Source organism: Hoplias malabaricus, chromosome 18, assembly GCF_029633855.1.
Source record: "Hoplias malabaricus isolate fHopMal1 chromosome 18, fHopMal1.hap1, whole genome shotgun sequence".
NCBI lineage: Eukaryota > Metazoa > Chordata > Actinopteri > Characiformes > Erythrinidae > Hoplias > Hoplias malabaricus.
The window spans coordinates 7,685,511-7,709,681 of record NC_089817.1 but is presented as its reverse complement, the minus strand read 5'-3'; the positions used below and the strand labels follow the sequence as shown (position 1 = coordinate 7,709,681).

General features: G+C 42.9%; 1 protein-coding gene across 2 annotated transcripts in view; it reads right to left on the bottom strand.

Annotated features, from left to right (window-relative positions):
* The window catches only part of galt (galactose-1-phosphate uridylyltransferase), a 159,672-nt gene that overhangs the window by 33,869 nt on the left and 101,632 nt on the right, over window positions 1–24,171 (bottom strand). The window contains exon 12 of one of the 2 annotated variants that reach the window (XM_066650842.1): window positions 23,220–24,165. The exons of the other annotated variant lie outside the window; for it this stretch is intronic. The gene's annotated coding sequence lies outside the window, so the exon portion shown is untranslated. Of the gene's footprint in view, window positions 1–23,219; window positions 24,166–24,171 lie in introns of those variants that run through there. 2 annotated transcript variants of the gene reach the window in all.

Genomic DNA, 24,171 nt, shown 5'->3' with positions numbered 1-24,171 from the left:
CCTCTGTTTTGGTCAAGACGGGACATCCTAAAGTGCTTAAGGAGGTAAAAGTTTAATGTAACTTAACTTTTCTATTACTTCATTTAAACTTTATTTAGTACACAGAATACATCAACCACAAATACAAATCATAGATAGGTCCATTTTATGTACTGCATATTGTGTACAATTGGAAATATATTTGTGTATATATAGAGAGCTTATAATAAACATTTAAAGCCACATATTTCCATTTTACAGAGTAAAAATGTCATTGTCAACAACATTGAACATCCATCTGCTTAAAGTTGATACAAAAATATTAGGTGTGTATATACATTAATTGTGTACTGTATAATTGTAAATCAGAATTCAAACATTCTCAGCTCATTTGTCATTTTAATGTAATTAATGTGTGGTATTAAAACGGCAATTGTCATTTGCGATGTTTACAGTCTTTAACACCAAAATCACCAATTTAAAAATGTTGAAACCAAAACTCACACATACCTTTGGATACATAATTATCATCAAGAACAGAACAAACTGATGCACTTGCTTTTGCAGTTCTTTTCCTGTTGTAACTAATTTTAAAAAATCAGTGATCATTACGTTGTTCTTGCTCAAAAATTCAAACCATTTTTAGGTTATTTTTTGTTGAATGAAAACAATTGATATTTTTAATAATTATGCAAAAGTTGCCATAAACAAACAATGTATTCATTCTTATTTTTCACCTCAGACGTCGACCAAAGTAGCCGCCAACAAGTTATAAATGCATATTCAGATAGCCCACAACTTTTTGAGCACATGCTCAGCAGAGTAAACTACATTTTTCACAATTATTCATCAGCAGCTTAAAATTTCTTTCAGCGTCAAACAGCCTTTCAACAAGTAAACCTTTCAACAGCAGGAGCGAGTTCTTGTGTGCAGTAGTACATGGGAGACGTGTGATGATCCTAGGTCATTGTTTGGATGCATTAAGCTACAAGCACTGATTGTAGAAAGTCCGGTCAAAGCTGACATTATACAAGCTTCATGTACTTTAATATTGCTGAAGTCACTAAACAGATGGATTGTCTGTAAATGCTGGGACACTGATTCTATCCTACACCAAGTTAAGGAATTATTGTAGAGTTGCTTCCACACACACAACATATCGTCTTTCACTATGAGCTGTTTCATCTCCCGCGACGCCGCTATCCAATCTGACACCTATTTGAACAGTGAGGTTTGTCGAAGGGGGGAGCCTGTTACACCCTAGGCGTTGCCCCCTGCTGGCGAGGAGTGTAAAAAGTGTAGAACTGCTTTGATGTGCTCTCAGAGCTCAATCAGCTCAGTGTTTTGCCTTTGATAAGAGCAGAGGGGGGAAAACACAGGGTTGAAAAATGTGAGTCATCTGGTGATTGAAGAAGGCATTTAACTCCCACAGAGAGCTGGCCACACCTCGGGCCAGTAGCTTGCCCACACCGGCTGGTGTGAGGAATCCGAGGTCTGCCGGATAATCCAGAAAAAAAAAAGAAAAGAAAAACTCCCCAGGACACCTCTGCACACTTCCTAATTTCCTTTCCAGCATGGCCGGCCAAAGCCTCACGTCTCCATACTGACCCTATAGGAATGTGACCCCCCCCCATGCAAATTTTTATTAGCTCTGCTTTTTCGCATGTCACAGAGAGGACAAGCGTAAAACAGGCATCAGTCCTGCGCAGGATCCTCAGCAGCGTCCCGGGAAAATCACTTAAACATTTATAGGCCCTGACCACATGCCTGAGAGAGAAGGAAGCTGCCAATTTTCACAAGCTGTATGGATTGATATTCGCATGCTAGGCTAAGTCTGGCGAGGTTGGCAGAGGACTGACCCTCCCCTCACCCTCCTCCTCCCCACTACAGTACATTCTGCTTCAAAACGACTTAATCAACCAGCATGGAAATATCCCGGCCTAATTAGACGGTGCTAAATACAGAACGAGATGGTCGTGAAACCCTCTTTTGGTGAGTCAAGTTAATATAATTTATGAAGAGAGGAGTCGCTCCCCAGGTCTGGTTTCAATTAGCCTGACCTTGGAATTTCGACTACCAAATCCCCAGAAAAAAGAAACTTTTTACGCAGCCATGAAACTCTAGCTGAGCGACTGCAGAAATGAAAGCAGAGGCGCAAGGCTCCAAGCTTTTGGTCTTGTTCTCATTCCCTGTGTTCCTGTCGTATGGCTCGAGTTCTACATGAGCGCACAGGTGGATTTAGGCGGCCCACAACAATGTGACCCTGCTCAGAAAACAAGGAACAGCAGAAAACTTTCCAAACAATGAGCTAAAACCCCGCTCATAAAGTTCACTAATTTCTGAAGAGAATAGACTCTGTACAGTCCATTTGCGTAACTTAAATGAGACCATTCATCCATTTAATAACTTGCAAAATAACCTACAAATATCTTTCCAAATCCTGAAGCTGAGGGGAGAAAAAAACACTCCTCTAAAGTCTCCGGTTCTGCCTAAGGGGAAGGGAAGGTATTTGGCTTGTGTTGAGGTAATAGCATCTTCCCACAGTCTCATTTAGAACAAGGAAAGAACATAATGGACGTTTTAGAAATGATGACAAATGAAAGGCCGTAAATGCAAAGAGCTATCATAATAATTCTTATCTGTTTACATCTTTGCTTCCCGCCGTTTAACTCTTGGACGTTGCGGTTCTTTTCAACAATAACAAAAACTCAGAAGTTTATAGGAATATAGTGTGTTATTGTTTCACTTCTGATGGAAACAAAAGAAAGAAGTTGTTCTAATGGAAACTGCACACTACCAACTTTTAATAGATATGCCTAGAGATACGTTATGATGATGATTATGATCTAAATATAATGAACAGTCATTCCTTCCTGAACACAAAGCTCTATTACACGATGTCAGCTTTGTTTTTGTCATTTGTTGACATTCAAAAGCACTCTCATCCTTGTCAAAATAGAATGTAAATTTCATATAAATACCCTTCGCTATATAACTATGATATTAATGTAATATCCATTGGACAGAAAAGACACAATTGTTTTTTTCCACAGTTTAAGAAAATGCACAGCATGAACCATCACTTTGCAACTGTTTCTTTGTTCCACATGCATCACCCACCCTCCTACTCTCATTGGACATCTCCAGTGGAATTTGTCAAACGTCCTAGAAAATAGCATAGTACAATTGAGTGATTAGACCCCTGACCCCGACCCCCACCCTCTGGCCAAGTGCTTTGTCTTGACCCACCTGCTTTAACGGCTGTTTCCCAATGTGATTACAACTAAAGACGAGGGCAGGATTGGGAGCGGTGGGAGCTGCACCTTTCATTCACCACCATCATCACAGCAACACCGCTGCTGGAGATAATGAGGGAAAGAGGGATAAAAATGTGCCAGCTGCTATAAAAAATATCACTCGCATTTACCTCACAAACTGTTATTCATTCATCTGCCAGTTCACCAGGTACACCACCAGCAATGCACTGGCGTACAGACTTTTTCCAAACTATACGTATAGCAGGATATTCTATCATTAACGATACAGGGGCCATATTGTACCCTTCCTTTTACAAGTGGATCCACATTTCTGGAGTCGTACGTCACTTTCTTCTCCATTCTTCATTCATGGTTGAAGTGATTCTTCAGATTGATGGTGAAGTAGTGCCATTTTGAAAATCGTTCTATACAGTACCAAGAACCCATTCTGGTGCTGTACATAACCATTTACAACAACACTTCCATCAATCTGAAGAACAATTTCACCATGAAAATAACCATATTTGCCATACAAGAGGTTCTGAGGTCACCATGCTCCCAGCACTAGGTTGTGGAGCAGTGGAACTGTGTTCTCTGGAGTGATGGAGCTATGTCTGAGTTGGAGTGGCATTTGTGGTCCACAGCTAATCATCACACATCAGCACATGACCTCACTAATGCTCTTGTATCTGTATTGGAAGGGTCAGTTCAGAGCATTCAGGTCTTACTGCCCACCCTTAGTTCCCTTTAAATGCACTGAGAGGCCCTGTCTCCATAAATGCTTTTGGGTTCTCTTGCGTTCAGAGTTACTGTAACTTTCCCATGAGACAGAGTGATGGATGAATGTACCCCATCAAGCCTTAGTGCTTATAGCAAATGCTATTTAGTGTTAGCACGACCACAGGCCTCTTTAAAAAAGCCTCTTTGCACAGTGGGAGTCTGCATCCCTGCTGCCTGTCAGATGTGCAAAGCATCTGACACATGTAAAAAAAAATACCATTAGGGAACAGAGTGGTTTCCGTTCGCTTTGTTGTGCCTTCATCCAGCTCTGACCCCAGCACAGCTCCTCTGACGCCTTAAAGCAGCGCATTGACCATGAATTACATTTAAGTATAGCACCTCAAGTAAGAGCCCATTCCAAGGAGGGTCTTCAGATCCATTCAAGCACCTTAACCTTGAAATCAACCTTTTTGAAAGGTCAGTTAATCTGCTTCACTATTACCCACTAATAACACCGCTATCCGCCCACTGCAGAGCTCTAAATCATTAAAGACCGAGGTGACATTGATGCTCAAAGTAAGTTTTGCAAATCCATTTAGGAGCCATAAAAGATGTACATTTCTGGACAAAGGCCAGCAGCAGAGAAATGAGTGGAATGGAGCTTGGCACTTTAAGAGGAAACCCTGCTTTGGCAGTTTAAATCATCGATGACATCAGACTTAGCAGAATTCTAATCAGCTGAATATAAAAGAAACTGAGGCTGATGACACTGGGAGAGAGTGGAATTTTAATGATTTCTGGGCAAACGGATGAGCATTCCAGCTTCAGTCTAGTGTTTAAGGTGTCATCTGTTGTGTTACTGTGATAGTTACTGTGATAGCAGCCTTCAATCACCTTGATCTGACTTATCTCCTGATTTTGCATTGCTCTACAGTATCCACCACTACAGGGGATCTCTGTGGTGTCGACCATCTCCTAACGGCAGCATGGCCACACATCTTAAGGCTAATAAACAGAATCGCGCATTAGTATTACTGTGTTCACCAGTATAAATATTTATGAAAGTCCTTCCTTGGATAAATCTAAGTCTGTGAAGCAGAAACTGGGTGTAGAATTTATATTATTACACTTTTAAAACAACGGTCCTTCAGTAAATACAGTGGATTCTATATAAACCACAAACATTTATAGAATGATGTCCTTGCTTCAATGATTCCTTGCATTGTGAATATGTTCTTTGGATTGATGGAATGGGACTATATTTTCTTGGTTTTGTATAGAACACTATACACAGGGGTTAGACAATGAAACTGAAACACCTGTCATTGTAGTGTGGGAGGTTTCATGGCTAAATTGGAGCAGACTGGTGGCCAATCTTCATTAACTGCACATTGCACCAGTAAGACCATGTGCATCCAATGGTTCAAACATTGTGTCCTGAAGGCGGTGCCGTGTATCAGGACGACAATGCACCAATACACACAGCAAGACTGGTGAAAGACTGGTTTGATGAACATGAAAGTGAAGTTGAACATCTCCCAGGGCCTGCACAGTCACCAGATCTAAATATTATTGAGCCACTTTGGGGTGTTTTGGAGGAGCGAGTCAGAAAAACGTTTTTCTCCACCAGCATCACGTAGAGACCTGGCCACTATCCTGCAAGAAGAATGGCTTCAAATCCCTCTGACCACCGTGCAGGACTTGTATATGTCATTCCCAAGACAAACTGACGCTGTATTGGCCGCAAAAGGAGGCCCTACACCATACTAATAAATTACTGTGGTCTAAAACCAGGTGTTTCACTTTCATTGTCCAACCCCTGTAGAATCACATATAATACACGTTCCATCAACCTGAGGAACCTTTCGTAATGCAAAGAATCCTTTAAGACTGTAGATGTTTCTTAGAGTGTCTTTGGCTCAATACAAAACCGTTGTTTTAACTGAAGTGCCCTTAAAGTTATTTGAATGAGCTTCACCCCTAAATATCCAGCCCACAGCCGGTGAAGTTTTTTTATTAATAACTTTCAGGACACATTGAAGATTCTATTAATCAAAATGTGTTGTTATATGTGCACAGTACCACAGACGAATAAAATCTATAAAATCTATAATAGAGTCTATTCCAGGTAATAAAAAGCTTCATTTAAATATATTTATAAAAATGAATAAAAAAATATATTAATAACAAATGAATAACATTCAATTAAAAAATAAACAGGACATAAAAACAAATGAACAATAAATAAATAATATATATTATAATAAAGTATATTATCTAATAATGAGAACTAAAGAACATTGAAAAGGTTATTATTAAATGTAATGTACTCCTAAGTGAGGAGTGAGGCTTTTAAATTGTTTTTATGCAGAAAACATAATCCAGAATAAAGTGTTTTGTGCATAATGTTCAATCTGCAGTGTGTGTGTGTGTGTGTGTGTTAGAGTAAATCGCACTGTTGTACAGATAGTCCTAGTGTTGGTGGCGGTTGTTAACAAGTCGAGTGGCCTGTGCATAAAAGCTATTTCATAAATGTTTTTTATTTCTTTCCTCAGAAACTATGAACTGCACTAACAGCACTAGCAACAGCAGCAACACTCCAGGACGTCTCACAACAGTTTCACCAACAGAAATTCAAATATCTTTCAGCTGGAGTGTCCTTTTAAGAAGATAAACGCAGTGAAATCCCAGGTTGAATGTTACAGTTTTATAACATAAAGATGCCACAAAGGGTTCTTTGAGCGATGCCATAGAAGAACCTCTTTTGTTTGCTAAAGACATGTGAGTGTGAAGAACCTTCAGTTTCAGTTCTTCTATAGCATTGATTTAACAACCCTTTGTAATACCTTTATTTTTACGAGTGCTGTCTAAAATGCACCTCTCTCTCCAGGGGACACTGCATTTGACTCAGGGTTACACCAGCATCTCTCCCAAGCATTTTATCAACACAAATTTCCTGTGATGTATTCATTGCATAGAAGCATGGCATCCATTTATCGTCTCCACCAAGTGTCAACGTTACTTCAAAACTATATTTCACCATAAAAAAATTGGCATTAAATATAACACTGCAAATGAAAAATCCACCGTCAGCAGGCTATCATCCATATCATAAAGGCCCCGAGCACAGAGTCCCGAAACCAGACAGAGACACACGCTCGCTGAGGTAAAACGAAGCATCTTGCTTTGTACCCTGATGGTGTCAGCTGTTCTAATAAATATCCAAACTGCCAGCACACTACAGCGGCCCTGAAGGAATCTCATCCACAAATGGCCTGTCTGCCACACTCTCCATCAGACCATTATCATATTTCACTCTCACTGACACAACAACAGAGAAGCTGACACACACACACAAAAAAAGGCTAAAATCAACACAGACAGTCGGCCTGTACTTTTGAAGCGGTCAGCCCCGGAGTCTTGTTGAGTGGCTACGCTTATGCACAAGTTGTGTAATCAGATCTAATCAATTTTTTTGGCAAACCAGCAACGTGCAAAACGTTTGTTTGATCTCAGAGCCCTGGTTTATGAGCGGAAAAATGGCGGCGGTGAAATGTATGGGGGCATGCGGGGAACACTAACACAAAACCACTTGGGAAAAGCAGAAATGTAATGCAAATTAGATTTTGATGAGAAAAAATGAGCTCGGAACTATAGCTGCTCTGAAATGGGCAATTTTTAAGAAATTCGCCATCGTTCATTTAGCGGTGCTGGAAAACAGCAGGCCGCAAACGCAGAGCATGGACACCTCATTAAACCCAGAACCCAGGTACCGTTCATAGAATGTTATCCATAATGGGTCTATGTATATTAAAAGGTAGCTGTGAACTTCTAGAAAGATCAATTCTCAAGCACAAGCTTGTCACTAACAAAAACAGCAGGAAGACTGTCATGTTTTGCTAAAGGACTATTCTTAGTCTCATCTTTTACTGCAGTAGCTGCCTCTAGTTTGGATGGGAGCTTAACACTAGCCATTACAACCCTGCTATGAGGGCCAAGAGCATCAGTGAGGTCAGGCACTGAGGTTAGACGTCTAGTCCTGGATTATGAACCTTCCCGAAATTGTAGGTCCCCTGCTTTAAGGCTAACTGTTGGGGGCTTTATACCCCTTTAGCCCATTCATCTGCATGAGCTTAGAGCCTGAGTCTATTGTGTGTCAGTGCATTCCTATAGAGGTTATACAAATCGTGCATGCGTATTTGAACCCCACAGCTACTACTGTTAAAGGTAGTGTCCACATACTTTTGCATCACCCTCAATATTACAACTACTACCATATTCAGTAACAGGTTTTATCCTGTAACTGGAGGTGACTTTTTAGGGTCTGCTTTTATCGCTCATAGTGCAACACACCACTCACCCAAAGTGCACATGCACCACACACACTTCCTGCACATACCTTCTGCTCCATTTTTAATTAGCCACATGACTCCATCGCCCAGCACTGGCTCAGGCCCCTCAGCCATCTGCAGCAGAGAGCGGGAGGCCAGCCCGACAGGCCTTACTTAACACAAACGCTTATACACGCACAAACAAACACTGACTGTGTGTGACTGTGAGGAGGTGTCTGGTTTTAGGGCCAGTTTCACTCTGGAAGGGAGCGGACAGGCTTCAGTTTGATGGCATTCAGCAGGAATGATCAGCAGAACACAGCACTCTCCGTGTGGAGTGCCTCCAAGCCATGACTCGGCGGTAAAAAAAACAAAACAAAAAAACAATTCCCTGGATTTGTTCCTTATTTAAGGAAAGATGTGCCTGGAATCCCAAGACTGTCTCTTTGGCTTCCTTCAGGAGAAACTGAACCATGTCAACTCACACTGATGTGTCAGTCATAACTACTGCCCTGTGATCAAGATTAACGAGTAATAATTAATGCACTAGGATTATCTTCTGAAAACATGAGTGCAGAATCATATGTGTTTGCAGAAAGAAATAAAGGCTCATTATGAAGCCTTATTAATTATTTAAAAATGATAAAGTCATCATTACTCATTAATGAATGTGTGTAATGAATGTTTAAGGGGCAGCTGTGCTGTTAATGTTAGAGAAGTGGGCTTGGGAAATGGTGGGGAAAGTAGTGGAGTGAGGGGATGTTGTGTGGGGGGCTGTGATTTCTCCTCCTTCAACATCCACAACAGATGTGCCCTTGAGCAAAGCACCTAACTACTAATTGCTCCCCTGATGCTGTAGCTGAAATGGTAGACCACTGTTCTCTGTGTGTGTGTGTGTGTGTGTATACACCACTAAAATATCCCATTGTGGGGACCTGTTTACACACTTGAATTGTTGGGACTCTTCTGCCTTGGGACTAAGACATGTTTTAATGTTAAGCGTAGGGTTAAGGTTAGAGTTGGGGTTAAGTTATTACTTGTGGAAAAGTTAATAAAAAGTAATGTCCCCACTATTCACAAATACATTGTGAACATTGTGTGTATGTGTGTTTACTGCCATGGATGAATTAAATGTTTTAATATACTTATAGGGGCTTAATAAAGTATCGCTTGCCATTTCCTCTTATTTCTCATCTCAGTATAAATCTGTAATTGTGATGGAGTGTTAGTGTACTGTTAAAGCTGTCGCCATGACAGCTTACTGTAAAGCATCAGGCAAAACTATAATCTGGTAATGTTTCACGTCTCTAGCTTTTCCATTTGAATTGATGTATTAGTTTTTCTCTCATGGCGTTTTAAACGACTAATAACATCATAATCCAGATGCCTGCAGCTTGACCTCAGTCAGTGTCTGTTAGATGATGTACCTGCGTTGCCACTGGAAACATCAAAGTGTGTATTTTTAACTCCGTCTTCAAACTTTCAGCTATTATCAGCCGGCACTATTGAGATTAACCACATGCCTCACTGACACTTCAGTTGATAAACCAGCTGCTGCAGCCGTTACTGTTTTTAAAGCACATAAGTATATGTACGGGCCCACCATTACCATATGGCAGCATTCTGCCATACAGATTGTCCCCTGGACGGCCTCCCTGAGTGAATTCATCAGTTGCTGTGGTCTGTGGGAGCAGCAGCATTGGAGGTGGATCAAAACCCAACGCCATTAACACTCCCACATTAAGGCCGGACCTCTGGGTTTCCCCTCGCTGCGGCGGCTGTCTCTCTAACGTCACTGCAACTCTGCGGCTCCACACACTTCACACCAAGCTATCAACTCTACACTCAGTACGGCCCCACACCCAGATCAACCTCACCACCAGAGGTCTGGACTCGTTAGCCAATATTAAACCCTACTTCAAAAGTTTAGAACCATCATCGTAATGGTTAGAATGTACACAACGTGGACCACAACTCTCCTGAAGGGTGGAACGGCTGCTGGGTCCATCTCTGCAGCAAGAGCTTCTCCTGTGGGGATTGTTACAGAAACCTGTGGAACATTTTTAAGAGGATTAACAAGAGCATGAGAGATGTACAGAGAATGTGGTTCCACTGTTCCACAGCCCATAGCTGGGGGTGTTTATATCTCTCTAATAGACACTTGGAGTAATGACCGTAGGCTCATGTACAGCTGCTCTAAAGCAAAGCATTCCTTTACATGCAATCCTACAGAGACTACACACCTTAAAGACCCTGAATACGTTAGGTGTTAATTAGTGCAAATTAGAAAACTAATTGGACAAAATGTGATCAATCAAACATTTGTACTTTTGTAGTTTAACGTCAAGATTCAAAAGTTCAGGATCATGGCGTCACTAGACTGGGATTACGGATTATTTAGAAGTTTGGGATATGGTTTCAGACGCTTGGGATTATTGTTCAAAAGTTTGGAATCAATCCCAAGTTAAAACCCTAAGTCGAGACTTAAAGGTGTAGCTCACGATTGTAATCAAAAGACACTTTTTATAAAATTCTGAAGATGTTTCCTCAACATACACGAGCTCTCTAGTCTAATCGCGTGCTTGAAACCAGTCGGATGTGTTTACGAAACCCCAGTGTCTGTAAATGAACGGAAAAAAAACAAACTGGCTCAGTCCAGTATGTGTTTCTCTCTCTCAGAGGCATCCAGTGTTGTTTTACACAACGGAGAGCGCTCCAAACATTGAAAAGCACAAACCGAAACAGGGATTACTCTATTCCTGCTCCATAGGTGGGTTATATTGACTTATTTTTGCTGTTTCGGATCACTTAAGGTGGAAATGTCTCCTGACTCAGGAGATAGCTAACTGTATTACCACAAATACTACAAAAACAACTCGAGTTACCAATGAGTTTCTGTTGTAATTCAAACAGTGACTAAAACTTACCGACAAGTTTAACTTCAGCTGCGTACAGAGTTGTTATTCTCCTTCAAACGTATCATTCCACCTTAACAGACATTAGCAGAGCTTAGAGCTGCATTTCTCCAAAATCGTAGACATTCCATTATTTCTCTACAATTTCATAACCTTCAATTACTTTAACGATGATGTTAAAATGAACAAATTCATTCATTCATTCATTGTCTTATCCAGATTAGAGTGGTGGTGGGTCAGGAGTCTGCCTGGAGTCACTGGGCGCAAGGCAGGAACACACCCTGGAGGGGGCACCAGTCCCTTGCAGGGCGACAAACACTCACACAACTACGGACACTTTTGAGTCGCATGTCAAATGCTCTGTGGTAAATTACAATATTAAACCCACTGTGTGTGAGTTAGTGAACAGTTTCTAGAAAGAAAAGTTATTGTCAAATTCTGAACAGTGTTAACGGAGGCTGTTATTGATTTGCATTTTGGCAGGAACCGGAGTAAAACCATGAAAAATGCTTGAGTTAACAGATAGGACCCCCACCCCTCTTTAATTAGAAGCTTTGCTTGATGATTACACCCTTGTGCTGTGTGTGTGAAGGACGTAACTGCTGAATGTATGTGTGTGTGTCACTTAAGAGTGAGTTTAATCTCTTTCCCCTGGGAAAATGTTTGTCCACGGTCGCATATGTTTTGCAGGGGTTACCAGCAGATTTTCACACACAAGTAAACAAGCTCCCAAGCTGTGGCTTTATGAGCAGAGTGTGTGTGTGTTTACCACCGCGATGCACATAAACCTCTGCGGGTGAAGAAAATAAAACTGATTTCCAGCTAATGGGTTCAAGTAAATTATATCAGACAAGGAATGGCTTGACTTCCTGCTGAGAGTTAAATCAGAGGCTACTGGTTCGCCTTTTAATTAACTCACAAAACACAAACTCTAAAGTCCATTTCACACAATCAATATCTCTGTAACTGACTTGCTCTTCTACTGCTTCTGAGAAAACCCATCAGCCGTACAGGAGGAGTATCAGAACAACCTTTAGAGTCGTGCAAAGCCAAAAGAGGCCAAGCTCTGGACAGCACAGAACAGCTGACCTTAAAGGAGCACTCCCGCCGCCTGCATTCTGCCGAGAAACACAAGCAATAACTTATTTTCCTGTATTTAAAAAATAACAGAAACCCACTTAATCAAAAGTCCCTTAACAGAAGCTTCTGGGAAGGGGAATTAAAAAATGTAATTTGAGGAAAACCCAAATGGGAGTTGATTTTTTGCAGCACAACACACAGCCAAACGAGCACTGGTTTTAACATTGTTATCAGGACTTGTTACACGTTTACACATTAATGTACAGGTACTTTAAACTAAACTGGAATGAGGCATCAGAATGTGATCAGTTTGTGATGTCACTACTACGTCCCGCCCCCTCACTACAGACCCTCCTGAAAATGCTTCTGGTTTTGGCTGAGATCCGGTAGGACGTCTATTTGTCAGGAAAACCTTGAACACAGAAGAGGAAACTACCCATGAATGAATGTGTGAACTAGGCCTTCAATTTTTTCTCAATTTTCAGACAGATTCCTTCACATCACCTGGGGTTTTTAACATATTCCCATTCATATGTCTCACACAAACAAACCACGGCGCTCAAAGACGTGAACGATGCCCTTATCGTTCAAATATTCTCCACATCATTCCTCAGCAGTAACAGCTTCTCTCTCAGAAAGGTTCCACCTGCTGCTGGTGAGACGCGGCCTGGTCCATAAAAAGGCTTCTACCTTCAGGTCGGTGGATTTAAAAGCACTGATCTCTGCATTCTGCTTTCTACAAATACAGTAAAACTTTACTGTGGTAAACATTAGAAATCCCTAAATCACAGTGAAAACAGAAGCAGCCCAATGGCTCCCTGTTAGCTCTGACATGGGCTGAGTTGAAAAAGAAACAGATATGTGCAAGTTGAAGCATGGTGTTTGTGTTTTCAAAACATGTATTTTCCCATCCACACAAGAAAACTGACAACAGAGGTTTAAAATGCTCCACTCTGTACGGAGGGTGTATTTGAAAAGCTCTGTTTACAGTGATGTTTAACACTGTTTTAATGCGGACCGGAGACCTTAACACAGGAAAAATAAATCTGCATTTTTAACAACTGCATTACTGTAAATAACACAGTCATGTTTAAGTTTTACTCTTTTAAACTGCGAGGTTTCCACACTTAAAGAGACATACAAATGATGATGAGCTCTGATGTGACATTTCCAATCAATCAGTAATTCATTTATTCATCCATCCATTATATGTAACCCTTATCCAGTTCAGGGTCACAGTGGGTCCAGAGCCTACCTGGAATCATTGGCCACAAGGCGGGAATACACCCTGGAGGGTGCGCCAGTTCTTCACAGGGCAACACACACACTCACACATTCACTCACACACACAAACCTACGGTCACTTTTGAGTCGCCAATCCGTCTACCAACGGATTGGACTGTGGGAGGAAACCGGAGCACCAGGAGGAAACCCACGCAGACACAGGGAGAACACACCACACTCCTCACAGACAGTCACCCGGATGAAACCCACGCAGACACAGAGAGAACACACCACACTCCTCACAGACAGTCACCCGGAGGAAACCCACGCAGACACAGGGAGAACACACCACACTCCTCACAGACAGTCACCCGGAGGAAACCCACGCAGACACAGGGAGAACACACCACAGTCCTCACAGACAGTCACCCGGAGGAAACCCACGCAGACACAGAGAGAACACACCACACTCCTCACAGACAGTCACCCGGAGGAAACCCACGCAGACACAGGGAGAACACACCACACTCCTCACAGACAGTCACCCGGAGGAAACCCACGCAGACACAGGGAGAACACACCACACTCCTCACAGACAGTCATCCGGAGGAAACCCACGCAGACACAGGGGGAACACACCACACTCCTCACAGACAGTCACCCGGAGGAAACCCACGCAGACACAGGGAGAACACACCACACTCCTCACAGACAGTCACCCGGAGGAAACCCACACAGACACAGGGAGAACACACCACACTCCTCACAGACAGTCACCCGGAGGAAACCCACGCAGACACAGAGAGAACACACCACACTCCTCACAGACAGTCACCCGGAGGAAACCCACGCAGACACAGGGAGAACACACCACACTCCTCACAGACAGTCACCCGGAGGAAACCCACGCAGACACAGGGAGAACACACCACACTCCTCACAGACAGTCATCCGGAGGAAACCCACGCAGACACAGGGGGAACACACCACACTCCTCACAGACAGTCACCCGGAGGAAACCCACACAGACACAGGGAGAACACACCTCACTCCTCACAGACAGTCACCCGGAGGAAACCCACACAGACACAGGGAGAACACACCACACTCCTCACAGACAGTCACCCGGAGGAAACCCACACAGACACAGGGAGAACACACCACACTCCTCACAGACAGTCACCCGGAGGAAACCCACACAGACACAGGGAGAACACACCACACTCCTCACAGACAGTCACCTGGAATCAAACCTACAACCTCCAGGCCCCAGGAGCTGTGTGAGTTAATTATTTTACCTGGTGGTAAATAGAGTAGACTGAAAGATGCTGAAGCATCCCTTCAAGAGGATGTAATACAGCCAGTGTTGTACATGATGGGCTCTGACTCTGCTTGGCTTCCATTCCATTGAATCATTTCTGCGTTGTGAAAATATATCAATGAAGATGAAAATAACCAAAGCGCTCTCTTACGCAAACACTTTCTTAAGATCTACAGATGTGCTGACAAACATAAGTCTCGGTTCACTCCTCTCCGTGATGCTCAGTGATGTACTTGATTCGGGTACAGAGCCCTTGTTTAACACTATGCAAATGAAAAGTGAAGAAGAGCCGATCGATGGCCGTGCCGACACTCGGCTAATGGCGAGAGGTGTGGAATGACGGGGGTTAGGGCCACTCTCATCACTATGCATTACCTTTCCCACAGCTTCCCCTGGGCTCCGCATGCACCAATCAAGCGCAGTGTATCACAGGGAGCGAGTGTTTAGCACTGCTGGCTTTTGGATGGGAAAAAAAAAACAGTGTTTAATTAATGAGGGGCAAGGAGGCCTTGTTGTCAGGAGGCAGTTAAGCTAACGATCACAGGAAAAGTGCAACCATCTGCAATAATCCATACACTTATGTTCAGAATTCGCCGGTATGAAGGACACTAAGCTTGGCTGCTTAGTCAGTGTATTCACAATGGGGAGACACTTCATCCATATCGAATCAATGCCGGGGCCCTTTAGGCAAATAGAGCCTGTTTAGTCAGCTACTTAATTGCAGCTACTGAGCTACTGACTACAGAAGAACAGAGAAATGAGACGCTCGGTTGCTTCTAGGTAGATTTAGTGGCTTCTGCAGGTAAGCGATCGTTCCGCACTTTTATTTATCGCACCAACAGAATACAAACACTCATCTAATGAAGGAGCGGACTTCAAAAGGATAACATGGGGTCAGCAATAGTTGAGACAGAACCGCTGGCCTGATTTGGCCTCACTCAGAAAGGCGGAATAAAGGATGGCTGTCTGCTTTACAAAGGCTCAACTTGTAAAACCTGAAGCCGGTAAAGCAACACACAGAGCCTTGTGACGGTTGAGTTTTATGGAGGAGCTCTGTGAGCAGCTCTGGTTTAAATGGATGATTTCATCTTTCTTCCAAACAAACTGTGTTAATAGAGTCAGGAATGAGGCACGGAACAGCCGGCAGATGGAGGAATTGGCATGGGATGATTCTATTTTAAAAAAAGAAGGACAGAGCTCAAGCTGTAGGCTTCACACTGTTAGACGGGGGTCTTCACAAAACGTGCTCTGTCCCGGTGTTAATCAAACAATCGTGTCGTCTTAAGTCACGCGTGAGCCTTACTGACAGAGACGGGAAAGAAGCAGGGAAGCTGGCAGGTGTGAGGTGTATTTAAAAGCATCATGCCAAAGCTGAGCTGATTATAGACTAAAATACACACACACACACGAATCCTGAATTGGATCATTCTTCCCCCAATTTACTTTCCGTAGCACAGAGCATGAAATAGACTGGTTGCGCAATTTGATCACTCTCCACCGTGCCTCGCAGTCCTGAGGGCTTTTTTGGACAACGTGATTGATTTTTTGGAACGTCTACTACTGTAACAAATGCACTTGGGCAAGCCTACTCTGCCAAACCTGTGTGTGTTTGTGTGTTTGAGAGAGAGAGAGAGAGAGAGAGAGGGGGATGGAGGAAGAGAAGGCACCATTCTGCAGGGGAGCGTTCAATTTGCCGGCTCATTTGCAGCAACTATGTACAGGTGGACAACACACACACACATACACACACACACACACACACACCACAGACCACAGACCATGGCTTGGTAGGTGTGAAAGCATCCGTTTGCAAAAATACAGTTAGCAGTGTGCATTCTCAAGGACGATGGGTTACAGCAATGAAGAAGAAAGGCTTCACCGGGTTTCCTGCTCCTGACAAAATGTTCTCAGTGCAAACAAATAAATAACCACTCTTTATATTTATGTACTGAGGACTCAGATTGGGCATGCATTCATAATTCTTAGTTCTGGGGTTTAGCTCCATTTGCAGCAGTGCATTTCCTGACTGTTTCAGCTCTAATCAGCCCTGAGGTACAGGATGTGTGTGAAAATGTGATCCTCAGGAACATTCTGCCCAATTTACAACGTGTCCTGCAGGATCACAGACAGAAACACACATGTCTGGTTTTATAAGTGAAGATTACAGCTTACAGAACAGTTTGGCATAACTTCTGCGAGTCTCTGGAGCCGTACTCGATGGATGGCACCCAATTTAATTAGGGGTCAGGGTAGGGTTCATAGTGTCATTGTGCATGCAACAGCTGCATCTATCGCAATATAAAATGTTTCAATAACAACCATATGATCAATATTTGAATATACAGGAGGTCCTCGGGTTACGTCAGTCCTGAGTTACGATGTTTCGTGGTTACGACAAATCTCCCATTTACTGTATAAAGCCTTGTTTTGACTTAAGTGGTTTTGCATCGTAAACGTCGTAACGTGAACTTCGCGGAAGAATACACGGTTACGCGGCTTGGGACCGAGGAGGATAGGTGTTAGGAGAGGATAAGTGCTTACAGTATGTTATTTACGTACAGTATGTACGTATGTTCCGACTTACACCGATAATCGGTTTACGACGCGACGTAGGAACGGATCAACGTCGTAAGCATCTGTCACTGACATCATTACAAAGCCCTGTAAATAAAAATATTATGTTTGATGGTGATATATTGTTTCTTGTTTGTTTTTGAAAGTTTTTCAGTGGAGTTTATACTGTTCATATCAATATCGGAATTTTATCGTACCGACTAAAATTAAGGAACATATCGTGATATCAATTTTGCCCGTATTGTCCAGCCCTAAGAAAATATGATGAAAAATGACTTGTCTGAACATCTATTTTCTCTGAAGATCACTGTCTATGCTATTGATGCCAATGCAATCTTAAAGCCACTGTCCAATTGTTTTTAAGTTTCTAAAAATAAAAAATCTATTTGAATCACAAAGCTATACAATGTAATAAGCAATTTCTCAAGTTAAATATAGCCTCAGAATCTCAGTGAAAACATACAGTGGTGGACTTGGGTTTGGACGCCCCTGCAGTTGATTAGAGATGAAAGTTTGCGGCTGGAAACAGAACTTTGGTCTGTCAATGTGTTTGAAACGTCTCCCTACCTATTATTCCCTACAATATTCACTACATAGTGATTTTGGACACTACCACATGTGGATTTTTATCAAAAATCTCAGAATATTACGGGTATCCGCTGTCTGCTGGGTTCCTCTTTTGTACATTACTTATTGTGGTGCATTGTTGGATTGTGGGAGTGCATTGAAAATTGTTCACTTTGTTTTTAGACACCATTACACAATTGAAAAATCACAAAGTAGTGAACTGTATAGTGAAAAGGTCTGATTTTCGAACACAGAATTACACATAGCCCCGTTGTAGTCGCTGCCTGCAGGGCAGATTCATTATAACAGTCCCCCTGAGAAACTCCTTCAATCCCAGTAGGGCTTTAGAGGCTGAATGCACTGAAGACAGTGTCTTTATTAAGTGGAGTTATGTCAACGTTTTGCTCACTGTGATTGGTCGTTCGGCTGAGCTGACATCAAACAAGTCAAACGTAGCCCCACCCACTAAAATCCAAGAGAAGAAAACTGGAAAAATAATCTAAAAATCTCTCAAAAGACAAAAGCCTGCCTCATTTTCTCTGCGTCACTTCAGAGCACATTCATCACAGAAGAGATAACAGACAGAACAGTATGAAAATAAGTGGACAGTGGCTTTAAATGTCCATTCATCACTGTAACTTTTAAGTTTTATGCATTTTAACCTTTCTTTGTGCACTCACAGTAATCTCTCCTATCTTACAGATGACTAAAACCAAACCCACTTAAGTACACACACAGAATCACAAGTCCTCCCTGTTCTGCTTGGAATGACTGTTAAAATTGCTCGCCAGTATTCCATCTGCTTTTTGACAGATGTTCTCTGAACAGGTGACCGTGGTCAGACAGACTTATCCTTCCATGAGCCATGGCCGAGTGACGTGCTGGAAGGGCACGACAAGTTCACCATTAATACCCTGGGAGCGAGAGGCTGAAACTCAATACTTCAGATGAAGCGTCAGTAAGACAGGGCCCGATGAGACGACTCGAGATGAAATATTGTAGACCAAGAAGTCAGAAACATTCATTTTACAAACCTTATTTTCATGCTCCATCCCTCTCTCTGCCCTGACGGTTCCCATTGGTATATCCTGCATTAATGTGGAAATTAGGCCTCTGCTGGAAAAAGGGCACGCACATATTTTTCAAAATCAATAACAGAAACATGGATTGTGCATTTATTAGTCATTGTAAAACATACAAAACAATGTGAATGTGTACTTCTGCATTTAACCCATCCATGGCAGTGAAAGCACACACAATCACACACTCAAATCCTTAAAATTCCACAAACCTAACCCTAGCCCTAACCCTTACATACCTTCACCTTAAAATGTAATAATTCCTGTCACTGGGACATAAGGACATCATGTCCCCACAATGTGAGTCCGTTAACACACACACACACACAGATTCCAAACACTATCTGGTTCGTCTTGGTCGGTTCCTCCATGGTTTCCATGGATTGATCCATTTTGCAAATAAACACATACATAAATATGAATGAAGATGTGATTAATATCCTCGCTGTGCTGATCTCAGATGCAATATTCAGAAGCACCGCAGGTCCTGGCCTCGTCGAACTTTGAAATCATTGCCAAAAACAACCACATAAAACAGCTTAAATCTCCCAAATGCGACACAGTGGCTATAAAGGTTTTGAGCATAAATGGCTGTAAATAAATACTGCCCTCTCCTCCTCCCAGGAGCTACTGAAAAGTGATGATGGTTTGCAACTCAGTCAGGGTCCATGGATGTGGTTCCAAGACACAGCTCCCAGTAGAAGAACCATTCCAACTGCTTTGGTCTGAGCCAAAAAAAAAAAAAAAGTTTCCGAAAGAGAGACACAAACAAATGATGCGTACAGGCATGCTCTGTGTTTTGGGGTCCCAGCGCTGTGTTTAAAGCTATTTAGCTGTTCACTAGCGTTCAGGAATAGCCAGTGCAGATATGATCCATGAGTCTGCACCGTGATGTTATAGATTGTTTAAGTAAGACCTTATAACAAAATTGATCTGCCATTATCAGCATCCCTCACTGCCAAGTGGACACAGCCGTGGTGGTTTCTGCCCTGAGGGAGGAGACAGGGGCGGGGGGGTGGGGGGAGGGATGGAACCTGGATTGATCCAGATACGAAGTTTTTAATAAACTCATATCTCCTTACGGATTACAGAGGAGGCCACACAGTAATGGCATTCATGACCTATAAATTGTGCCCGAGATGGATGAGCTGCCGCTAGGGCCGGGGGCTGGATCGGGACCGGGGGACAGACTGCACTGGCAGGAGCACTCACGCTCTTATGGAAATCGGAATGATCGATCAGTATCAATACTCCAACCCGCAGCGGGGACCCATCTATAACACTGTGCTTTTAATGAGAAAATTGGAGAGTTTGGAAGAGTTCAGCGTGAAGGATGGGGGAGAAGGGGCAGGGATGGAAGGAGCAGGCCAGACACATAGGGAAAAGAAAGAAAGAGAAAAAAAAAACACTCAGGCGGCAGATGACAAGACAAGGACCCAATCTGCAGCTGGAGACAAATGACCACCTCAGCCAAAAAGATAATGTTATCGTCTGATGTCCTTCGTTCTGCGCATATTTCCCATACAGCAAAACATAATACCCTTATGAAGAATAGTGCAGACCTCTACACTGTACTGAGGCGTCGGTTTGACTGACACACAGTAGCGCTGTTAGCTTTTACATGAAAGCAATGTTTTGTGATTATTTCACTTCCACACGAAAAGAAAATACCACAGCCCCTAAAAGCAGAGGTAGAATATCTAATTATTTATTCATTCATTCATTATCTGTAAGCGCTTATCCAGTTCAGGGTCGTGGTGGGTCCAGAGCCTACCTGGAATCATTGGGCGTAATACCTTATACTACATTTTAAAAAAATGTGCACGTTATCTCAAAACGAAGGTGGTATTTCATGTGTGTGGTGTGTCAGATTTCTGTTCTGTGTCATTAAGTACAAGGCCAGATTTCATTAATGTGCATTTAAGAGAGCCACAGGGAGGGGGCGCTGTGGGAGTTCACAGACTGGTGATGTCACAGTCTGAAAATGGGTGGGGGAAAAAACACTAGCCCAGCAGCCCACCGCAGCTGTGTGTTTAGCGCTGAGTTTGGGTTAAAAGAGAGAAGAAGAAAGCTGAAAACAGACAAAATACTTAGAAGATACTTCACTTTATGTTGCGCTCACAGTAATTGATACCATTTCTGTAAAGTTGCTTTATAACATCATCAGTTGTGCAAAGCGCCAAATGAACGAACGAACAGACAGACAGACAGACAGACAGATAGATAGATAGATAGATAGATAGATGTCCCAAGGGACCGATTTATTAAATCGAGGGAAGGTTTTAGGTCTTTAAAAATAGTGTATACCTTTATATTTAAGGGGCTCCACAGAAGCAGCAAAAGGGTGACGAAAAGCTGTATCCAACTCTGAGCATTGGATACACCTCACTCTTCTGACAGAGATTATTTTTCTTCTATGTCAAACACTCAGTGATAGTTTCTCTACGTACAGTATACACCAGGAGACTTAGAAATCTTCTAGAATGAATTATTAATACAGCAGTTATGAACGTAATCAGATGAAACCTGGTGAATGTGAAAATCACATCATTTGATTTACGTCATTTTCGTACTTCAAACGAATCGTTCACCCCTCAGGCCGTGTGGATGTGGACAAAGCCGGCCTGCCAGTGTCCTCCCAGCAGAACAGAAATGTTTCATTACAGGTGGACAGTCACATTAACTTTATATTGATTTGCAGTGACCCTTCCCTCTAAAGGGAGAAGTGGACGCAGACCACGAGAGAAAAATGCCCAGCCATAGCACAAAAAAAGCCACCTCACTGTAAGGGTCAATTATTCAGGGCTGCGCTGTTCCCCTGGTGGACACCACTCAACCGCTCGTGGTGAATAACCATGATCCATCTGACCATGTTGTTTATTCCATTTTTGTAGGGCAGTTTTTCACCATCTGGTTTTTGTAAGGAGTTTATGCTCTGGTCAGATCCATGCTGCATGGACATTCTCATTCACACACAGTACAGATGTTCGTTTTTATTTTAACGCACTCTTACACCATCATTTCCATCCCTATTTACTGATGTCTTTCCCATAGCTCCAGAGGCAGATGCCACTATATAGGCGCCGTTTCTGCTGACACACGCTTCAGCTGCAGTAGTGATTCAAAGAAAGTCAACTAGGCTTGCTCAGCATTTTTACACCTGCCACAAAGGATGGTAGAACATCACTCGTTTAACTGAACATAATCCCCTCTGGAAGAAAGCACAGTTATTATGTTTCTCTTCTCATTTATGCTAGTTTTTCCTGCTCCCTGTGTGTGTGTGTGTGTGTGTGTGCGTGTACAATGATAACCCAAAGCTGTCAAAGTATCCCTACTCACTGTCTATTTTATCATCTCCACTGACCACACAAGTGCACTTTGTCGTTCTAAACTTACACTGTTTTATCTGTTGCTCCACACATTGTTAGCTTTCATTCATTCATTATCTGTAACACTTATCCAATTCAGGGTCGTGGTGGGTCCAGAGCCTACCTGGAATCACTGGGCGCAAGGTGGGAACACACCCTGGAGGGGGCGCCAGTCCTTCACAGGGCAACACACACACACTCACACATTCACTCACATACCCACACCTACGGACACTTTGGAGTCACCAATCCACCTACCAACGTGTGTTTTTGGACTGTGGGAGGAAACCGGAGCACCCGGAGGAAACCCACGCGGACACAGGGAGAACACACCACACTCCTCACAGACAGTCACCCAGAGGAAACCCACACAGACACAGGGAGAACACACCACACTCCTCACAGACAGTCACCCAGAGGAAACCCACACAGACACAGGGAGAACACACCACACTCCTCACAGACAGTCACCCAGAGGAAACCCACACAGACACAGGGAGAACACACCAACTCCTCACAGACAGTCACCGGAGCAGGAATCGAACCCACACCCTCCAGGTCCCTGGAGCTGTGTGACTGCGACACTAACCTGCTGCGCCACCGTGCCGCCCTTGTTAGCTTTCACCCTCTTCTTAATGCACAGGACCCCTATGGGACCACCAAAGAGGAGTTATTGCCTTAGTGGTAGATCATTCTCAGCACTGCAGTGACATTGACGTGCCGAGGGTGTGTTTGTGTGTGTTGTGTTGGTGAGTGCTGATTGAAAAACTCATGGAGCACTGATTTAGTTTGATCAGTGCATATTTATTCATTCATTAATTCATTCATTCAGTCGATTATCCAGTTCAGGGTCGCGGTGGGTTTGGAGCCCAAGGCGTAAGGCAGGAACACATTTATTTATCAGTACACACACAAAGAGTAAACAGTAAAATCATGTTTTCAGACGTCTATTGTAATAAAAAAGACCTATTTTCTTCAAGGAAAGTCCATTGGCTTCCAGTGTTTGAAGACTTCACCCTCACTGTGACAACATTCAAAGTCTCAATGTCACACTGAACACTTTACAGATTCTTTACAAAAATGCGATTATTATTTTCTGATCTTTTATTTGCATCTGAATGGAGGAGAGAGGTGGATCTGATTAGAACTGTAGTAGAGCTCTGCTGGAGAAGCATCAGGAGCTAAACTCATCAACAATCATTTAGCTCTACACGGTGGTTGTAGATATTTGTCAGTTTTTTTCTGCGTTAATAAACAGATTACTGTTCATTATCCCCTGAAAACTGCTGCTGCTAAAATTGCCCTGCATCGCTTTATCAGTTTCATTTAGTGCCAAACCAACCAACACAACGGGAATGAAATTCAGTGGCGGGGTGTAACTGGAGATATACAAGAGATAACAGTGTTCATTTGCTGCATTTAACAATAAACAATAAAATTCATTCATTCATTCATTCATTATCTGTAACCATTATCCAGTTCAGGGTCACGGTGGGTCCAGAGCCTACCTGGAATCATTGGGCGCAAGGTGGGAACACACCCTGGAGGAGGCGCCAGTCCTTCACAGGGCGACACACACACACTCACACATACAGTCATACACTCACACCTACGGACACTTTTGAGTCGCCAATCCATCTACCAACGTGTGTTTTTGGACTGTGGGAGGAAACCGGAGCCCCCGGAGGAAACCCATGCAGACACAGGGAGAACACACCACACTCCTCACAGACAGTCACCCAGAGGAAACCTACGT